This window comes from Dufourea novaeangliae, unplaced genomic scaffold, assembly GCF_001272555.1.
Source record: "Dufourea novaeangliae isolate 0120121106 unplaced genomic scaffold, ASM127255v1 scaffold21, whole genome shotgun sequence".
Lineage (NCBI taxonomy): Eukaryota > Metazoa > Arthropoda > Insecta > Hymenoptera > Halictidae > Dufourea > Dufourea novaeangliae.
Genome location: NW_015373910.1, coordinates 6,660,716 through 6,679,926, shown reverse-complemented (window position 1 = coordinate 6,679,926; position 19,211 = coordinate 6,660,716). Strand labels below are relative to the sequence as shown.

General features: G+C 43.9%; 1 protein-coding gene across 1 annotated transcript in view; it reads right to left on the bottom strand.

Moving 5' to 3' along the window:
• Positions 1–19,211, bottom strand: part of LOC107194072 (zinc finger protein castor homolog 1-like) — a 68,481-nt gene that overhangs the window by 6,026 nt on the left and 43,244 nt on the right. The window lies entirely within an intron of this gene.

The following is a 19,211-nucleotide window of genomic DNA, read 5'->3' as shown; positions in this document are numbered from 1 at the left end:
AAGAATAAAAAGAAATTGTTTGTTACGCACTCTGTCAGATTTATCGTAAAGTAAATTCGGTTTTAATCAGTTTTAAATTCGACGATAGAATAGGTTCCTACATAACCGACGCACTCAGCCATCCCGATCGGTACGAGAATTATACGTCGGTAGAACAGAACGATGGTAAGGAAAAGATCTGTCGATCAGAAAAGTCTCAGCCATACCGACCTGCATTCGCAAATGGTTTCAACTGCAGTGGCGCTGCTGCACCGCAACGGACACATACTACATAGAGCAGTTTCCAATGCACGCATTAAGAATTATGAGCGGTTCGACGACCCGCCTGCGCTTGGACACCCGCAAAACTGGTTATCCGCGATACACGGCGAAATAAAGAGAGTGCTGGCATAAAAAGAAGAATTTCAGAGATAAAACGATGGTAATAAGAGAGGACTATCGCACATCGTTACGAACCACACGTAAGTACTCGCGGGAATTTTTAAATATTCATGGGAACCACACTATTCTCCTCGAAGCTTAAAGATGAAAGAACCAATATCATATAACTCTAAGAAATACTGAGGTGGTAGAAGAACTCAAATAGAAAAAAATGCTTCGAAAAGATATGCTTGCATTTTACAGTAATAAAGCCTCAAAGTATTACAACAAGGTTACACAATAAAATCCAATATTTAATTCAAATAACAGTCCAGTAAACCATCAGAATCTCCATCCATTAGCATTCTGCTCCACCACGAAATCGTGGAGATTGACCGAAATTTATCGTACATTCGGCTCGAACGCGATCGTAATTCTCACCCGAGTCTCGGGAATCTCGCGAATAACCGCGAAATATGTAACCTCGAGGGAGAATATATAGCACCGTGGCCCCCCACCCCCGTTACGCCGGAAACCACGTTCCACCGTTCGGCGGCGCCCCTCGGCGGGGACCCGGCCGATTCCAAGAAATTCCTACTTGCCGACTGTGTGCGCGCACGTTTGAATGCGTTCAGAAACGAGTTTAAAAATTGTCGAATATTTCTCTTACAGGGGGGGGGGGCGTTTCCCCCTACCAACACGCGACGAAGCGGGGATGGGTGGTACACACCGGCCAGAGTTTTATATGCGCGCACGTGTGTACGCGAAAGAGTGGAACGGGGTTCCAACGTCTCGGGGGCCGGGGGAAACGAGAGAAAAAGGAACGCTGGCGAACAGAGACGAAATGGTAAAGGTTGCGAGAAAGAGAGAAACCGCTGGGCATTATGCTTTTATGCCCTGCAAACTAGGAGGAACCTCTGCAAGGAACTACGTTCTTTAGTGGTTATACCTTGGTTTATGGGAATGTTCGAATTATTAGACATCACAGAGTATTTCCACAATTTGTCGGACACTAAATTATGATTTTGGCACTTTAGTGCACCTTGCTTCATTATGTCCCTCAAAATGGGAACCACCTACAAGGAACAATGTTCTTTAGTAATTAACATCTTGGTTTATGACAATTTATAAATTATTTACTAGACTCTACGCACTTTTTTCATAGTTTATGGGATACTAATTTATAATTTTGGCACTTTGTTGAAACACAAATTAGAAGCAGCAACGAGGCCTCAGCTATTGCATCTGGTACTTCGCAAGGATAACGCCCCAGGTGTTACGCTGACTTTTTAATTAGGCCCAGCACAGTGATAAAGCTTGGAATTGTGTAGTAGTCTACAGTGGCAAAATATCTGCCTACGGAACATTATCATTGAATATCTTGCAAACTAATTGCAATATGCTACTGAAACAAACACCATAGGCTTCAGAGCTCCAAACTATTTATCACTGCACCAAATCTAATTAAAAAGCTAACGTAACATCTGGGGACTTCTTCCTGCCAGTGTTCATTTTAACACTAGGTTTACGGAACGCGTCATTTTGACGCATTTCGAATGCTTTCCAACCTCGAAATTCTCTATGTGGTATACCTATCTCTACAGCTATGCATTAATTTCAGAGATCATAAATAGTGTATTATATAAAATAAGTTGTTTTTTAAAGAAAATCTGCGGGTTCGTTGACCCGTGCCGTGGAGATACCTACACGATAAATGCTCGTAAACCTAGTGTTAACTGCTCGTTGATACTCGCTAATATAATAATAAAATCTTTTTTCGGGGATTGTCGATTTCCGATCGAAGGGCAAATCGATGTCCCTGGTGGCTTGTCGCGCGCGTGCCCGAGGAGTTACGAAATTCACGGTTCGGCCTGGATGTTTAAATTAATTACACGGCACGGCTGAACCGGGAACGCGCGCGTATATATTGTTGCGCAACGTTCGTTTACGACTATTAATCTATCCTCCGGTGCGCGGGTAATTATGTAACGCAGCTGCGTGCGTTTTGCGCCGCTCGTTAGAGCCCACCTTCCGGCTGCTGCCGTGCCGGTCCGACCGAGAAGAAAACCGTGCGATCCCCGGCAAATTTACGGGCCCAGCGAAACGAGGAGAAACAGAGACACGATAAATCGGCGGTCAAGGCTCTAGAATCGGTTCATATTAACCATAGGACGACGATGACTGGGTCTGTTTGGACCCTGGTTCGGAAAAGCTCGATAGAAATTATCTTATAAATCTATTAGTGGGACTTATAAATGTCATTTATTATACAGGGTGAACCTCGAATCGTGAGCAGTGGAGGATATTAGCAGTCCGATCGAAAATGTTTTTATCAGGTAGATCATGGTTTCAAGAGAGCTTCAATGTGATTGTCAGAAGTTACTGACATATTATGTCATAAAAAAAACAGTGATTCACACATTTGTTCAGATACTTTCGAAATAAGTGTACAAATTTTTATGCAATTCCTATTTACCTATGCTAATTCGATCAATTTTTCCCAACTCTGAACTAAACTTCGCAATTCGTTAAGTAATTTGGTTAAATAAATGTTACTGTCTTCCGTGAATAAATTTGTGAGTCACTGTATTACAGAGAAGATAACATAAGGGTCTAAACTGACCCAGGCACTGCTGTCCATAGAAACATTAAAAGCTCTTCGAGGGTTAAGTAAGAAACAGACGCATCGATTCACAAGTAACACCGTGGACCACGATTCTTCTCTCGTATCCGGGAATGTCAGACATTTTCTTGACGGCCAATTACGACTGGCCCCAGGTCGCAGGAATCGTGCCAAACCTCCGTAGTGCGCCTGTCTATCGAGCAGAACCTGGCCTTGGGGAACTCGTCAAACGGTAACAACGATAATTTAAAGTAACAGAAACGGGCTACTAATTTATTAATCGGATTTTCGATTACCTTTCTGTGTGTCTCCATAAATGACACGCTACAGTCGACGCGTTAACCGTAAAAAAATATTTGTCCAGTCGACGGGCTTATAGGATCACACGAGGGATTAATGTCCCTCTATTGTGACGTGGGATCACCGAAGTTTTCGGATAGGAGTCGCTATTGAATGTTGTTCTATGGGGACGACACAGGGGACTCCGCCACCCACATGGACGAAACGTGGACGGAAAAAAAAAAAAAAATTTTTCCCCCTTCCACTTCTTTTTCTACCCTTAACGCCCGAGATCCAGCTTTCAGGCAGAACCCTTTTATTCGTGGGTTCTTGAAACTCGTGCGATTGGCTGAGAGGCGAAGGGGTGGAGGGGAAGGTCGATCCGGATGGTAACCCAAGGCACACAGTGTGTGTAAAATTTTCAAAAAACTCGAACCGTGAAACGCGTAAGGGGCCCCGTATTTCAGTCGTGCTCCCCTCTCTTCTTTCCTTTTTTTTTTAATCATTTAATCCCGCCTGGCCTCGGATGAATAACCCTTTATACGGGGCCTGACCTGCTTGCACCCGAAATCCTCGAGGACCCGCGACCTACACGCACCGTTTTCGAATATAACTGTAGGAACTGTGGAATAAAGAATTCAATGAAACTTTCGGTGCCTGGTTTCGTTACGTGCTCATCCTGATCAATGAAAAATAGTTGGTTTTTACACTATTCTAAAAGATTTTTTTTATTTGAACGAAATATTCCTGAGGATTACTTCCTGTTAAATGTTTGCTGGTCGAAGTATTCTTGGCATGGGCTTTCTTGCGCTTAAATATATATTGGATAGTTTAACTACATTTTAATTGGTCGATTTGATAGTATATAGATACGTGAAATTTAAGAGGTATTGAGATAATATTTATGTATGATGTAAATGGAATATTGTGAAATGTATTACAGAGACTGCTAGAATACTAGTGATGAAACTAAAATTTAATGTCGAGTCAGTCTTGACACAGGACTGCAAAAGGTTAAATGTTTCTGCAGTTAAAAATATGAATAAGTGATTTTCTAGCTTCCAACGTGGTTAAACAAGAAGTAAATTCGTGGTAGAAAATTCAGGGAGATGATTTTTTGGTGAAAATAATGTATTTTGCGTTAGTAATTATTATAGTAATGGAGAATAATAACTGAAGGCTCTACCAAAGAAATAATTAATTCTGAACCATCCATAGAGGTAAGAAAAAGGGGTGTATATAATCCAAAAAATTCAGAAGGATGATCTTGTACTGAAAAAAATTCATTCAACTAACCAACATAGTTACAATTCTTTCAGTGTCAATTCGAAATGATTCCCCAACGAATAACTAACCGTGGATCGTCCAATGGGGTAACAAAAATAGTAAACGCAACCCCTCTAAATCCAAGGGTACGAGTCTTTATCAAAGAAAAAAAAATATTAATTCTACATAATTAAATAATACTATATTAACAATTCTTGTATGGCAATCTGAACGGTCAGACTAACGAGTAATTGTCTGCCAACCGTGCAACGGTGGTGAAAGAGGGCCAGAGGCGAACATAACCCATAAAATCGCGGTGTTTGGATAATGCGTCAAGTGCCCGCTGCGTCACGGTTCCGTTCTCCTAGCGATCGCGAAGGGTCCATTCATCCTTTTCCTTCCTTTTTCACTCAGTCTCTCTCGAGAGGGCCTAAATACCGACAAAAAAAAACGCTCCCAACGGGCATCAGCCACCCCTTTTTTTTTTTTTTCGACGGCCCTCGTCACAACATTGTTTCCGGAAAAACGGCTCCGGCAAAGGAGTAACCGGCCAGATGCGATTTAATGAGCCAGAATAGAGATTCGACGTCGCCCAGAGGGAAGGGGATGGAACCGCGACCGGTGGGAATATTGTGACGTCGGAGTTTTAATATTTTTGATGAAGCTCGGGGGTAGAAAGGGTTCGAGTTAACTGAACGGAAGCAATGAACTGCCAGAGAGGCTGTGGAACGTTTTTCTGGCGATCCATCGACCCCTAGGAACTACCCCTAAGAAGACATTTTTTCTTTGATGCTATCTTAGATCAGTATGGAGTCTAATTTCTACCTGGAAATCGATACAAGAACATATTTAATACTTTGATCAGCGTATCACCTGAATTCTGGTGACACATAAACTGATGAAGGGAACTCGAACTCTGCAGTATGAGGACACCTGGTTTGTATAAATATCTTTTTTACTATGTTTATTACCGTACAGTAACATAAACATTGTCCATCGAGCTTCAGTATTCTCTGAACAATATTTCTTTCTGACCTTCCATAATTTTCTGATGCTTAGATTCACTTCGTATTCAATAAGTTTCCTAATAGTTATGTAGCGTACATGGGTAACGGTCATATTGGCTGATTCATTATCTAGATAAAAGTATCAAATAACGAATAAAAAATAAAGAAAAGCATTTCGCCATTTTTACTAAATGTGAAAATACTTTTATAATAAGATAATATTATTTCTCGAATGATTGATTGGACACTTGTCAAGGAATTATTTCGTCTCTCTAATTGTTAAAAGGTCCTGATGACGATCTTCGATAATGTTGCCTTTCATTATATATTATTCGAAGAAAATTCTGCCCAACTCTGAATCGAAGAAACACGGTCCGAAGACACTTTTCGTAATCGCGTGGTCGAATCCACGGATATCGTAGCGACGCGTTCTATAAATACGATCTATAAATCTCCCGAGAGGACGGTCGAGTAATAATTAGGAGGAGCCGGGGTAGACAAAGGCGCGAATAATTCTATCGGCAGAAGGCCCCCTCGGAGGATCGTAAATTCCCGCTCGGTCGGAAGGAGGTTCCCCGTTCGCTGGAGAGATCGTGCTGTGTAGCTTCTTCCCTAAAGATGGAAACGGCGTTAATTATAATGACGGTGTGTGTAACCGACGTTTATTCTGGTCCGATTCCATGAGGTCGTCGCGGGCTCAGAAAGAGAAAGATTCGGGAAGAGGATGTACAAGATAGAGAGAGAGAAAGAGAATGAGTTAGGAGGAAGAAGAAGAGCGTAAGAAGGTGCTAAACGGATTGCACCGAGAGAAACGGGACAGTAGAATGGCGACCATAACGTAATTTTGACAGAAATAACGCCCGTCGTGCTCGCTGAGGGACAATAAGTCCAGAGACCGCCAGAGTCCCTCTCTGTTGCGCGCGAGCGCACGATCTTAGAATAGTTTAGCGTCCGACTCCCCCCGTTCCCCGGCCCTTTCTGTCTACGTACGGTTTCCGAAAATGTATGCACATCCACCTTCAAACCGGCACTTTCATCTGCCTCCGTTTCGCCATGTGACCCTCTTGGCGCCACGATTTTCATGGTTGCGAGTGGATTGATGATCGCGACCGTGCGACTGCCGGCGAGGCGATTTTAGCGCGACCCTTTGCGCGACGAACCTTGCGTCCAGAGGCCCTAGTGATATGTGTTTTCTGACGGAGGGAACGGTTATGTGTATCTTTGGAGTGTCAGGGGATTTCGATGTCATGGTTAGGTTAGAGTTTTTGGGACGCAAGGTACCTCTTTCATTGGTAGTTATTGGCGATGCGTTGTGAGGGATGGATGTTCCTTTTAGTGACAATTCTTGGTCTAGAGTAGAGGTCCTACTGATATGTGTTTTCTGACGTAGGAAATGTTTATGTGTATATTTGGAGTGTCAACCTTTTTCGTAGGTCTTAAAGCACCTTAAACAGCTTGAAGCACGTTTAAACACTGTCTTATAGTTGATCTCCAAATTCAGAGATCCCTCTACCCTTCACACGTTCGACCTCAGTAATGATAAAGGCGCAAACTGAACTTCCAATTACCCATAAATCCAGAGAATTAAGAAATCAATTCAATTCCCACTAAGGGTAGAAATCTGTCCAGATCCCGTCAAAGTCTGTCCACGAGATTGTACTTCAAGACCGCACAGAAGGGGTTTCTCTTTTCAGAAAACGAAAAGGGGGTTGTTCCGCGCGGCCTTTGATCCAGTTGGGTGGAGGGGGGGGGGGTGACTCGAGTGTCGACCGAATCCCGATGCACCGAAAAACGGGATTATTCATCGTCGCCCGATTATTAAGCGGCTCCGAGAACAGTCCATCGTCTCGAGGCTTTCTCGGTGGAGAGGACCGTGCGTGAACGGAACGCGCGTGTACAAACGGTCGTTAAAGCAATCGAGCCACGTGCTACGCTCGGTCACTCCGTCCTCGTCGCTCTTCCTGCGCTTGCTCCCTCTTCGCCGTCCGTTTTCTAAAGGCGCATTCATTAATGTCGCGTATAGCCCCGGTGGTATCGTTTTACCCCTACGGCGCGGAATTTTTCTTTTTTCTCCCTCTCTCTTACCAACTACCCTATCCTTCTTTCTTCTTCTTTTTTTCCTCTCATTTTAATCGAACCTGCCCTCGGACGTATGGATTTTTCGGGCCACTGTTACGGACGTACTACTTAGTGTCAACCCCCTCCCCTTACACTTCTTCTGGTTCGCCCCACGACGAACCCCCTTCTGTTCGGCAACCCCTTGCCACCCCCCCCCCCCCCGTTACTTATAGCGACGTGTTAAATTTAACGAGGGGACGACGCGGAACGTCGGAGAACAATGATTTTCGGAATTATTGACAGAGTATAGTGGCGGTGGGACCGAATCGAACTGGTTTCGGAGAGTTTTTCTTTTTCTTTTTTAATTTCGACGTCGGGGGACGTGGTTAATGAGCTTTCTCGGAAGTTCCGAGATCTGGGGGTAAGATTCTCGAGGGGTACTGGACTGGAGAACTGTGTGTGCTCGAATGATTTTTATTTCGAACGCTTGGGGTTGCGCGGTGAATATTCAAATGTGAAGTTTGTAACGTAGGCATTGAAATGTAAATTAGTAGAATTTTATGTTTGGAAGATGCAGAGCAGATCGTGGTTAATGGTAACCCATTTCAGAAATTTGAAAACCTAGGTGAGAGATTCTTGAAGAATCCTGAACTAAAGAATTGTGTACTTAAATGATCCTTTTTAGAATCTATGGCAGATGTAGTAGTGAAATGGTCCTAAAATAAATTTTCTTTTATTTTATTCCGAAGAATTCCAGAGTGGTGAAATTCTCGAACAATCTTATCCTGGAGAACTCTCGTATTCTACATCTACTTATTTGAAAAATTCCAAATTTTTAATTCCTCCAGACAAGAAATTAAAATCAGACGCGTTCTAATAAAGTTTTAAATTTTACACAGCAGGGGTACAGAATAGAGATTGAGATTTTCGAATGCCAAGGGTTTAAGGTTTGAAAAGCCGAGGGGTACGAACCGGATCGCGGAACTTTCCACACAGGCCTACCCCTGAAATCCTCCAACCCCCTGCCACCCCCTGTAAAGGATAAAGATTTTTAGTTTCAAAGGAAAGGCCACCCTTTCGCCGCTGTTTCCACCGTTACGGGGGTAAATTGAGTTCGAGCGAAAACACGCGTACTACTTATCGCGGAGACCACCTCCCCTCACCCCTCCCACCCTTTCCGAATTCACCCCCGTTCCACGGTGGCCACCCCAATACGGCTCTTACGTGGGACGCGTAAACTTTTCACGAGGGGTGAGTCTGCGCGCGCCCGCGTAATATCGTCCATTCATGTGCGAGCGTATCCTCCTACCCTTGGGTCCAACGTGCGTTAGCGCCCTCTCCCACCCTTCTTCCCGAAAAATAAACAGAATCGAACCCTTTCTATAAATTCAAATAGCCAGAAGAGGGAGCCAGCCTTTCCTCGTGCAACAACCCCTTCTCTCTCCCTCCTATTGTTCGACTTTTGAAAATTTTATTTCTGGCGTCGATCTATGGGAGAAAAAGGATCGTGAAAATAGAGAGGAAAGAGAGCGAAATAGTGGCCACGGATCGTCGATCCGCTGTCAAAACACGTAATCCGACTCCCGATTATCGGGGACCGCCTGATTTTTCATTCAACGAATTTTCCGGGGTGGAGGTTTTTTTTCGGTGCACGGTGGAAAGGGGTGAAACGGGGGAAAATGGATTGAGGTGATATAGAATAGTCGCGGTGAAATATTGAACGATCGATTGCCCCGTGTTTACCGGAAACACGATACTGTTGAACCCGAGAGAGAGTCAGCTTTCGAGGGCCAGTGGATGATTAATCAGGTCGAGGGATAATTAAGGGAAGATAGATCGAGGAACGTTTTAGTCGAGTGAACATCCCTACGTGATCGATAATTTTAAGTGCTACGAATGCTGGGGAAACAGATTTTTTTCGTGGTACGTGATTTGAAATGTAATTCTGGGTACTTTCATCCCCTGTATTAACCTTTTAACCCTTAAGGATACGGACCGTGAGTACGGCATTTCTTCTTTCGTAATTTGAAAAGGCTGTATCTGGCTTTTCGTTTATGTTCTATTTTTAATGGTAGGTAATTATGATGAAAAAAAAAACATTCTTCGATTAAAAAAAAATTAGAGAAACAGAAGATTTCTTCGGCGGCGTACGGAATACATATATCGCCCGTGTCTGAGGGTTAACACGGTGGGATTTTATTCTGGAAATGACGAGTATATTCGTCATTACCCAAAAAGTGGCTATTTTCTCATGACGAGTATACACGTCAAACACAGTTAAGGGGTTAATGACGACTGTCTTTTACTTTGTTCATCGTTATCCCTTCGTTACATTCATTCAGAGTTGGGCACAATTTTATTCGAATACCACAATACTGAAAAGCTGCAATATCTAAAGGCGTTATCTTAAGATTCAAACAGTTAATAAGATTAAATAACTGTTTGCTAAATGCCGACTCATTCGAGAGGAAGTATCATGTTCTTATAAAGATTGAAATCTCCACGTTCAAATAATTTAAAATGACCAAGTACTTTTTTATCTCTCATTCTAAACTCTCTATCTAGATAATGAATTCACCCATATCTGCCTTCATTCAAGAGAACTTATTTATCCTAAACATACCTTTCAACCTCCAAGTGACATCAACAAGCAGAAAGAATGTATAACAATATTTCTCTCCAATTCCCATAATACCACATGACAATCACTTAAACGATCGTTGATCGTTAATTAGTCTTATCATTACACACCATCGAGTCACGCATAGATCGTCAGATATCGCATAATGAGTCATAATTACAGACTACAAATCTGACAGTCTCTAGACACGGCAAATAAATCTCATTACAGAACACGCAGAACGGGAAACTCAAGGATCCTGTTCTGAATAAAAAAAAATTTACAATTTACTTGTATGTTAGGAAAATTCAGGAATGACAGGTGTTCAATAAAGCGTGACAATCCACGACAAGGCGCGATGAGGACAAGCGATTTCCTGTGCTGGTGGGAATGCAGTGCAACCACGAGCAAACTCGGCTTCCACTAGGGAAAAAAGTGACGTCTCCCAGCACTTACTAAATTTATTTCAAGTACAGAAATAAATGTTAAACCGAATATTAATTACGCATAAATTTCAGTAACTCCCAAAACTAAATTGTAGGAGGCCTTTCGCCAACCTCACATTTTCCCCTAGCGAAAGCCGAGTTGGCTCGTCAGTGTACAACAGGGATTAGATTGTTCTTTGGCTAGCGTTGTAGAGCGAATATTCACGAGCAGACTGTTTCCTCGTCGTCGGTGGGACGGTGGCCGAAGCGTATTTCAAAGTTCCACAATGTCCCATAACGCGCGCTGATTTACGAGATCGCGTGTACCCGATAACTTTCGAATATTCCCCGAGACCGAGTGGCTGTTAGCCTTAACAAGGCAGTTCGACGAGTGCGTAACGAGCGAGGACTATTATTAAGTGCGCGGCCCGCCGCGCTCTATCGATGCCCGGTGGCGTTTCCGTTCCGCGTTCGAACGCCGCCGATTGGACGGGGGAATCCCACCCATCGTATCTTCGTATTTTTTTCGGGAAAACGCAATCTTTTTACGATATCCTTCGGGGCTTCTATGCAGGGAGTAATTAAAATGAGGCTTCTAGACTCCAGAATTATTTATTTCACCGTTTAAGGCAGCTTCTGTGTTTTTTATCGTAATCTAGCTGGGATGCTTTTATAATTTTTATTAATTTTGATCGATTTAATTTGAATGATTAATATTTTACAGTTCTTCGAAATAGTTGAATGGAATAGAAATTTGTGAGTAAGTGGAAAAAATAATTTGGAAAAATAAATTGAAACAGTGTGGAACCGAGTGTAATAAAATGTTTAATGAAGTTCGATCGTTTTTATTCTACCTGGACTCAGAGAGAACTCGTAAAATAATGAATAAATTCATATTCTATTCTAATTCTTGCGAATTATTCCTAAAAAATCTATATTTGTAAATATTTACAATTTAGTGATTACGAAGATCAAAGTAATATTGTCGAATTGTGATTCGAAAATTCTAAATTCCTTCCCATTTCTTCGAGTTCATTGTCTGTCTAATTCCTATCGATTTTCTGAACTTTTCGATTTTCTGTGAAGTGTCAATTGAATATTATGAGGCTTGAATTCACGGACGTCTCTCGACGGCTGAGTTATCGAGTGAAATATGAAGTCTGGGAATTGATTCGACGTCGGATCAGCGTGGGAACGAGAAATTGAAATTGGGGCTCTCGTTGACCTCTTCATTGTCTCGGTCCGCTTCTCTCTTTCTTCTCGTTTTTTAGCCGGACCGCGAAGGGACATATTCGCTTTGTCTCTGATCCCCATCACCACCCAAAATAAAGTGTACACCGAACCATTTAATCAGAACCATGAAACCAAATTACACTTTTCAGAGGAGCATAGAATTTGCATTCTCAAAAATGATAGAGCATTTCACGTCTTGGGAATATTCCACTTCTTCACTACAGTTAACGAATATTAACTTCCTCACTATAGTTAACGAAACAAAATGTGTATAAAAGTATAAACATTCATACCTAAACATCATTACAAAGTACTTCAGGATTAATTGGAAAAGTATGATCAAGGACCGAGGTCCAATGTTCTTCAACGAATAAAACCTTAAAATTACCCCATGAATATCTCGATCGATCTGTCGTCGTTGCCTTTGATGTCCGAGGTTTTCTTCGAGGCTGTCCCCCCTCCCTCTACCCTTACGATGAATAATTCGCCGTCGATGGGGTTAAGAGGCAGGAAGGGGGATCGAGAGCGTGTTTCTCTCTTCTTCCCCCTTTTTTTCCTCGCGGCGACGCGAATGCCACCCCGCTAGAGGTTCGACGGGCCACGGTTCGTCGATCGGCTATTTTTCAACCAGCCCATTGGCAGCCCGGACGATTTCGAAAGACCGAGGGTCGGCCCGGGGTAATTAAATTTAGAATATTTTTTAAATTTCTCCGATTCCGCTCGCATGATTTGGCACACGTCGTCGAGGCGCGCGTCGTTCCTCGGGAACGAGCAGAAAGAAGGGAGCGACACGTCTGTGTAACAACGGGAGGAAAAACGCGGCGATTCTTCGCGAACCTCTTGCAAAACCGGCTGACGCAGTAGCGTAATCGTCGATCTTGGACGGGGAATTATTTGACGGTCAAACGATTAGTTGTTCGTTGAACAAATTAAAGTTAAGGAAATCTCGGCGTCAGAACTGTCCGAAATTGAAATACCTACGGTAGGACCGGTAGACACGGAAATACTTGCGTCAGAATCGTTCGAAATCCAAATTATCGCGTCAGAATCATTCGACATCGAAATATTCAGTCAGAACCGTTGGAAATTGAAACTTTCGCGTCAGAATCCATTCGAAATTAAAACCGTCGCGTCAGAACCGTTTGAAATCGAAACTTATGCGTCAGAACTGCTCGAAATCGAAATTTCTACGTCAGAAGAGTTCGAAATCGAAGTATCTGCGTCAGAACCGTTTGAAACCGAAACTCGTGCGTCAGAACTGTTCGAAATCGAAATTTCTACGACAGAAGATTTCGAAACCGAAATATTCACGTCAGAATCCGTTCGAAATTGAAACTGCCGCGTCAGAATCCATTCGAAATTAAAACCGTCGCGTCAGAGCCGTTTGAAATCGAAACTTATGCGTCAGAACTGCTCGAAATCGAAATTTCTACGACAGAAGATTTCGAAACCGAAATATTCACGTCAGAATCCGTTCGAAATTGAAACTGCCGCGTCAGAATCCATTCGAAATTAAAACCGTCGCGTCAGAGCCGTTTGAAATCGAAACTTATGCGTCAGAACTGCTCGAAATCGAAATTTCTACGTCAGAAGAGTTCGAAATCGAAGTATCTGCGTCAGAACCGTCCGAAACTGAAATATCCGCGTCAGGACCGTCCGAAATCGAAATTTCCGCGTCGACGGGCGCACTGATCGCGATCGCCGTCGATCTCCCCTGCGATCCCCCTCTCGCCACGGCCCTGACCCTCCGGAGTTCTGCCGGCCGTTTTAGTTTGGCCTAGGGCTAAAACAATCGGCGCGTTCGTGGTCTTGGTCTCGGTCCTCTCTCCTGCTCTCTTTCTCTCTCTCGTACTTTCTCTCTCTTTCTCGCGGTCGTTTCCACCGACGGTGCGACGCGCGCGTTCTTCCTTTTTCTCGCTTTTCGCCAAGCGCGAAATAACAGTGGAGAGGGAGAGAATACGAGGATGAGGACAGGAGCAGCGAGAGGGAGGAAGAAAGCGAGCGAGAGGGGCCAGCCTCAACGGCTAACTCGAATTACTAAAGCGCCGAAGAGCAACGGCTTTAAGCGACTTATGGGGAACCGGAGGAACCGACGCGGGATAAACCCCGGGAAGAAAGCTCGATTTATTAGCGACACGACCGCCACGCTCTCTCTCTCTCTCTCTCTCTCTCTCTCTTTGTGCGGTGATTTTACTGAACCGGCCCGGGGAAATTGATTTACGGGGTCGCTTCCTCGAACAACGCGAACCGCGGACCGGAAATTCGCGGTGCTTGGTTATGGAACCGCCGCGGCCGCGATACCCTGTTGCCTTCGTTTCGTAGATCGATGCCATGATTCTTGTCGACGATCTTCAAACGGATCTAATATTTATTGGGTTTTGAAGGAACCTCTTTTACGTGTGTACTTTAGTTCGTAAAAGGATTTAGATGATGGTCAGAATTATGTAAACTTGAGGCATATACGTACATTCTAACGGCTTTCTTACAGGGTGATCGTTTAGTTTGTGGTTTTATTTTTTTTTTTTTTCGCTGACACACTGGTTATTATAAACGATAATGGTGATAAAATGTTAATAGTATGTTTGTAGGTGAATTAAATAGTGAAATGAAGATTATTATTTTGATAGACTTTTTTAAATGTTCGATATTAGTATTCAACGTATTTAAATTTCACGTCTATTGTATGTGTATTTTCCATTTCTTAAGATTTTGAAATGACTTCATTCAATGGGCTACCAACGCGAGGAATATATGAGGAGAACAGTAGGGTTAATAATTATTCATAATTTGGATACTGTTTTCGAATTCTACTTCTCCTAATAAGGATCTACGCGATTCTACGGTTTCAACAAAAGAAGGGCGGTATTTTTCTCATCGCGATGACGTTGTAAATGAGACAAGCGTTTTATAAAACTCGACGCGACGGTCTATTATGTATTATAAAATATGTGCAATACTGATATACTATAATGCAATGCAAATTTGTGTGCATATTTAATAAACAACGAGTCACCATGTTATTAAGTAAATGGACCTTGTTCCCTCTTTCTTTTCGTCGATCCCTTCGATCATCGAGAAACCACGAAAGGTGTGATTTCACTTTGTAAAATTTCTAAGATTGCTCTGTCAACGTGATACATTTTTAACGAAAAGAATAATGAATGCTTTTCTCACTCTGTTAGTTTTCCTTCTTCCCCGATTTCTCGACGAGGCGGCGATTCTTCTCTCCCCCGAGGATTTCTGGTTCGCCTTAATCTTTTTCGTCGGGAAAAAGGGTCGCCAGAAATATACGGAATATCCGCGAGCGGTCTGTCGGCCGGCATCCGGTTGACTATTTCGAGAATATAATCACGAAACGAGTGGAAAAGGGGCCGCGGGGCGATCGCAAAATGCTCTTCGAGTCCGAGACGACCGTTTCTGCGCTTTCTACCGGGTCTACCCGCGGTTCTTTATTCGCGTTCACGCGTTGGTAATGGACCGTATTCCTTCGTTATAACCCGACGACGAGATAACTACTAGGAAATCAAATTTCTATTAGTCGTGTAACGATTGATAAGATTTGTACAATAAGTAACAAGTAAACTGTAGATTTTAATGGATCGGTGAATGGATCAAAGTCAACACAGTAAAAATTTTCAGATAGGGGAGTATAAATTTTACTTTAGTTTGGATCTAAAGAAGTCTTTAATAAAGGAAATAAATCTCTGACATTATTTGAAATCAGTAAATTATTCTATAAAAATCACAACTTGCATAAAAATCCACAGTCTAGTGATTCACAGTTCACAAGTTAAAGGTTAAAAAGTCTAGAATTAAAGAAGGCGGGCAGTTTTCGTTTAAAAATTGCAAATTAAAATCCCGAAACCCGTGAATGTTCCCGTGGTACCGAGGGGACTTCACGTTGCATGCGGTTTAACGTGTGCAAAACTGTCCGAAGGGTTTCGGATTAAGCGCTTTCCGCGTGGCTGGACGGAGCATGGCGTCTGAATTACTTCGTGAAAATCGATAATACACTCCTCTCCGTAATGCTGTCGGCGTACGGCAGCTGTTAAAGTGTTTGACAAATCGGCCCCCCTCCCCACTTCAAACAAATCCACCTAGATCGCTGGCGAGCCTCTGTATTTAACTTCGATCACCCCAGAAAAAAAAAATGATTCAAACTCCCCTCAACCCCCGCAAAAAAAATTCGAGAGGCTTCGATGAATCTCGATTACCTTGTAAAAACAAAGTCGATTGCGATAGTATCTATGGATAGAAAATTTTTGAAATGCACAATAATAATTACCAATACAATTACACGTGTCCTCGATCTAAATACGCCTTCACATCAGAAACATGATATTGAGGGATCCCCGTTAAATATCTTCTATATCCACAAATTTCCAGAAATCCCAAAAACCACTCGAAACCCCTCGGCATAAATTCCTCCTCCCACTCGTTCAACAACCAGCGCCAAAATCGAAAACTCGACGGAGTCGTACACGTCTCATCGTCCCCACAAATCAGGGAGATTTCCTCGGCGCGTACGATCGACAGACGTATCATTACGCTCGCGTTCCTCGTTTTGGCGACGCGATTCAGCGTCCGTCCGGCCGGCGCAGCCGTCTAATTACACGCTTAAATATTTATACGCGCGGGAATATAAATCGAATCGATTCATAAAAGGCGAGAGAGAGCCAGGGGGCGAACGGCGTCGCGGTTGGCCAGGGAAACAAGACGATCCTTTGGTCGGGGGAAGGAGATCTCCTCGCGATCCACTCGATCGTTGGTTCCGTGTGCAAAAAAGGGCGAAAATGAGAGAGACGGAGAGAACTATCGTTCCCTTTCTCTCTGTCCCTTCGTTCTTCCTTTCTCCCTCAGTCTTCTATCCATTCGATTTCTTCGTCTTTTTCTGCCCTCCCCTCCAACCCCTTCTGCCCCCTTCTCTCTCCGTGGCTGCTCTATTAATTAGCTCGCGGCAGCTCGTTCTCCACTCTGTTAATTTACTCGAAGGAGGGCGCATTTTATTTTTCGTACGGGGTCCACAACCAGGACAGAGAACGTCGTCGATTCCGTTCTCTCTTTCTCCCTCGAGATGCTCCTCAATCCGGCTCTATTAATTAGCCGGGACCGTTTTTTCGCCCCCTCCCGCGGACCCCGAAACCCTCTCCGTAAGACCCGTCGAATCCCCGTCAGGAAAAAGGGGGAACCGACGGGGAACGGTAAGAGGAATGCGCGGGTTCGTCCACCAGGATTCCAGAATCACCGGAAAGGGAGAAGAAATATTCCGGTTTCGAGCAAAACGAGAGACAACGCGAAATGGTCCCTTACCTTTCCCACCCCCGCACCCTCCCGCCGTTCTGGCGCACAAGATCTACCCATGCTGGAACTCGAACGATTCGCGGCGGACCGATTGTTATGCAGGCGGTTTCGTAACGCGTGGGACCGGCAGGATCCTGGTGGACCCTCCGAGGATCGTGATCTTCGATTATCAGCGATCGACGGTCAATATTCATGGGAATTGAGAGGAAATTGTAAATGGTAGAAGTTTATTCAATGGATTTACTGATTGTCAGGGATCGATAGTGAATCTTCACGAAAATTGCGAGGAAATTCTAAATGATTTACCCATCAGATTTCTCGATTGTAAGCTTTGATTATTATCGATCGATGGTCAATTTTCACGTAATCTGGGAGGAAATACCAAATAATAGAACTGTGTCCATCGAATTTCCCGAGAGCTTCGACTATCAGACGATCGAAGGTTAATCCATTAAGACAACTGAGTGGAAATTCGAAAAGATTAAACGTCTGTCGATCGAAAGAATCGATCCTCACCACCGTCGACAACGACGACGAAACGTTGCGTTTGTTTTTTCTCGGTTCTGCTATAATTAACGCTAGACCAGGCCAGCGGATAGAAGGGGGAAAGCGGGCGGGTGTATACACGTTGGTGTAACGGGGGCTAGAATATCTGGCAATAAAAGTGGCGAAGTCGAAAAGGGAATTGCGAAACGAAGCTGCGAATGCCGCAATGTTTGTTGGCCGCGCGATTGGCCCCGATCGTCTTTGTATCGGGAAACAACGATTGGCAATCCGCATGCCGTCCTCGAAACTCAGGAATCCATCGTTGCCCGATCGAAACGATACACGGCGTTTCTCCGCTCCGCGTGCCCCACCCGCCCCTTCAAGTGTCGCCGCGTAACCGAGCGTTATTTCAGCGGACAACCTCGTCACGCGTTTCTTCTCGCTTCAGCGCACGGTTCCTTCTACACCTCGTCCCCGTTTTTTCCTGGCGGACGTTTCGCCATTTTTCGCCGGCCAAGAATACGACTTTATCGCGGCGCCGATTAACTAATCGGATCCTTCCCTCTCCGGCCGTCCACTCGCGACCATTCTTGATCGATCTCTTTCATCGGTCTATATGGATCGATAGACCAGTTTGGGATCGATAGGTTACTTTGGGATCGGTAGATGACTTTGAGATCCATAGACAACTTTGGGATCGATAGTCGACTTTGGGATAGGTTGATAACTTTGGGATCCATAGATGACTTTGGTATCGATAATCGACTTTGGGATCGGTAGATGACTTTAGGATCGGTACACGACTATGGGATCGATAGATGACTTTGGGATTGATAGATGATTTTGAGATCGGTAGATTACTTTGGGGTCGATAGACTACTTTGGGATCGATAAATGACTTCGGGATGATTCAAAGTACTCGAAGATATTCAATATGGGTAAAGATTTTACGGATATGATGCTTGAAACGGTTCCAGGATCGTGTATCGCGGACGCTAGGCGCCCGACAATATGGCGTGCAGCGCCTGAAACGGTTTTCAACCCCTTGCTGGTCTCAATCGGGATGCCTCTTGGTAAGGCAGTGTGGGGATGGATATCAACACGAGATTCTATTGGTTCCTGATGGAATATTTTTAGACTATTTGTCATGCATTCGAGGGAATTAAAAATGTACCGTGAGTTGGGGTAACTTTGATTTGCAAACAATATAGGCACACATAAATTAGTCAATCGAACATTTTCCTCTGATTATCACCTACACGATTCAAATATACACACCTGAAACAGCTAACCATTTCCCAGATTTCCGCGATCCACCACTATCCTCATTACCGAAACGGCCAGAATCTCAGGACCATCCGAGTAGGATCGTTAAGCAACCGGCGCCGAGCGAGTGAAAAATCGTGGCTGGTCCCTCCCGCGGAATTTCCAACCCGCTCTCTTTTTACCATCTCGGTGGAGTTAGGAGAGTCTTGCAGAACGGTTGTAGGGGGAGGGGGGGGCGCCAGGAGCAGCGGCATTTTGCGGAAAAATGCGTTTCTTCTGGCGGTGCC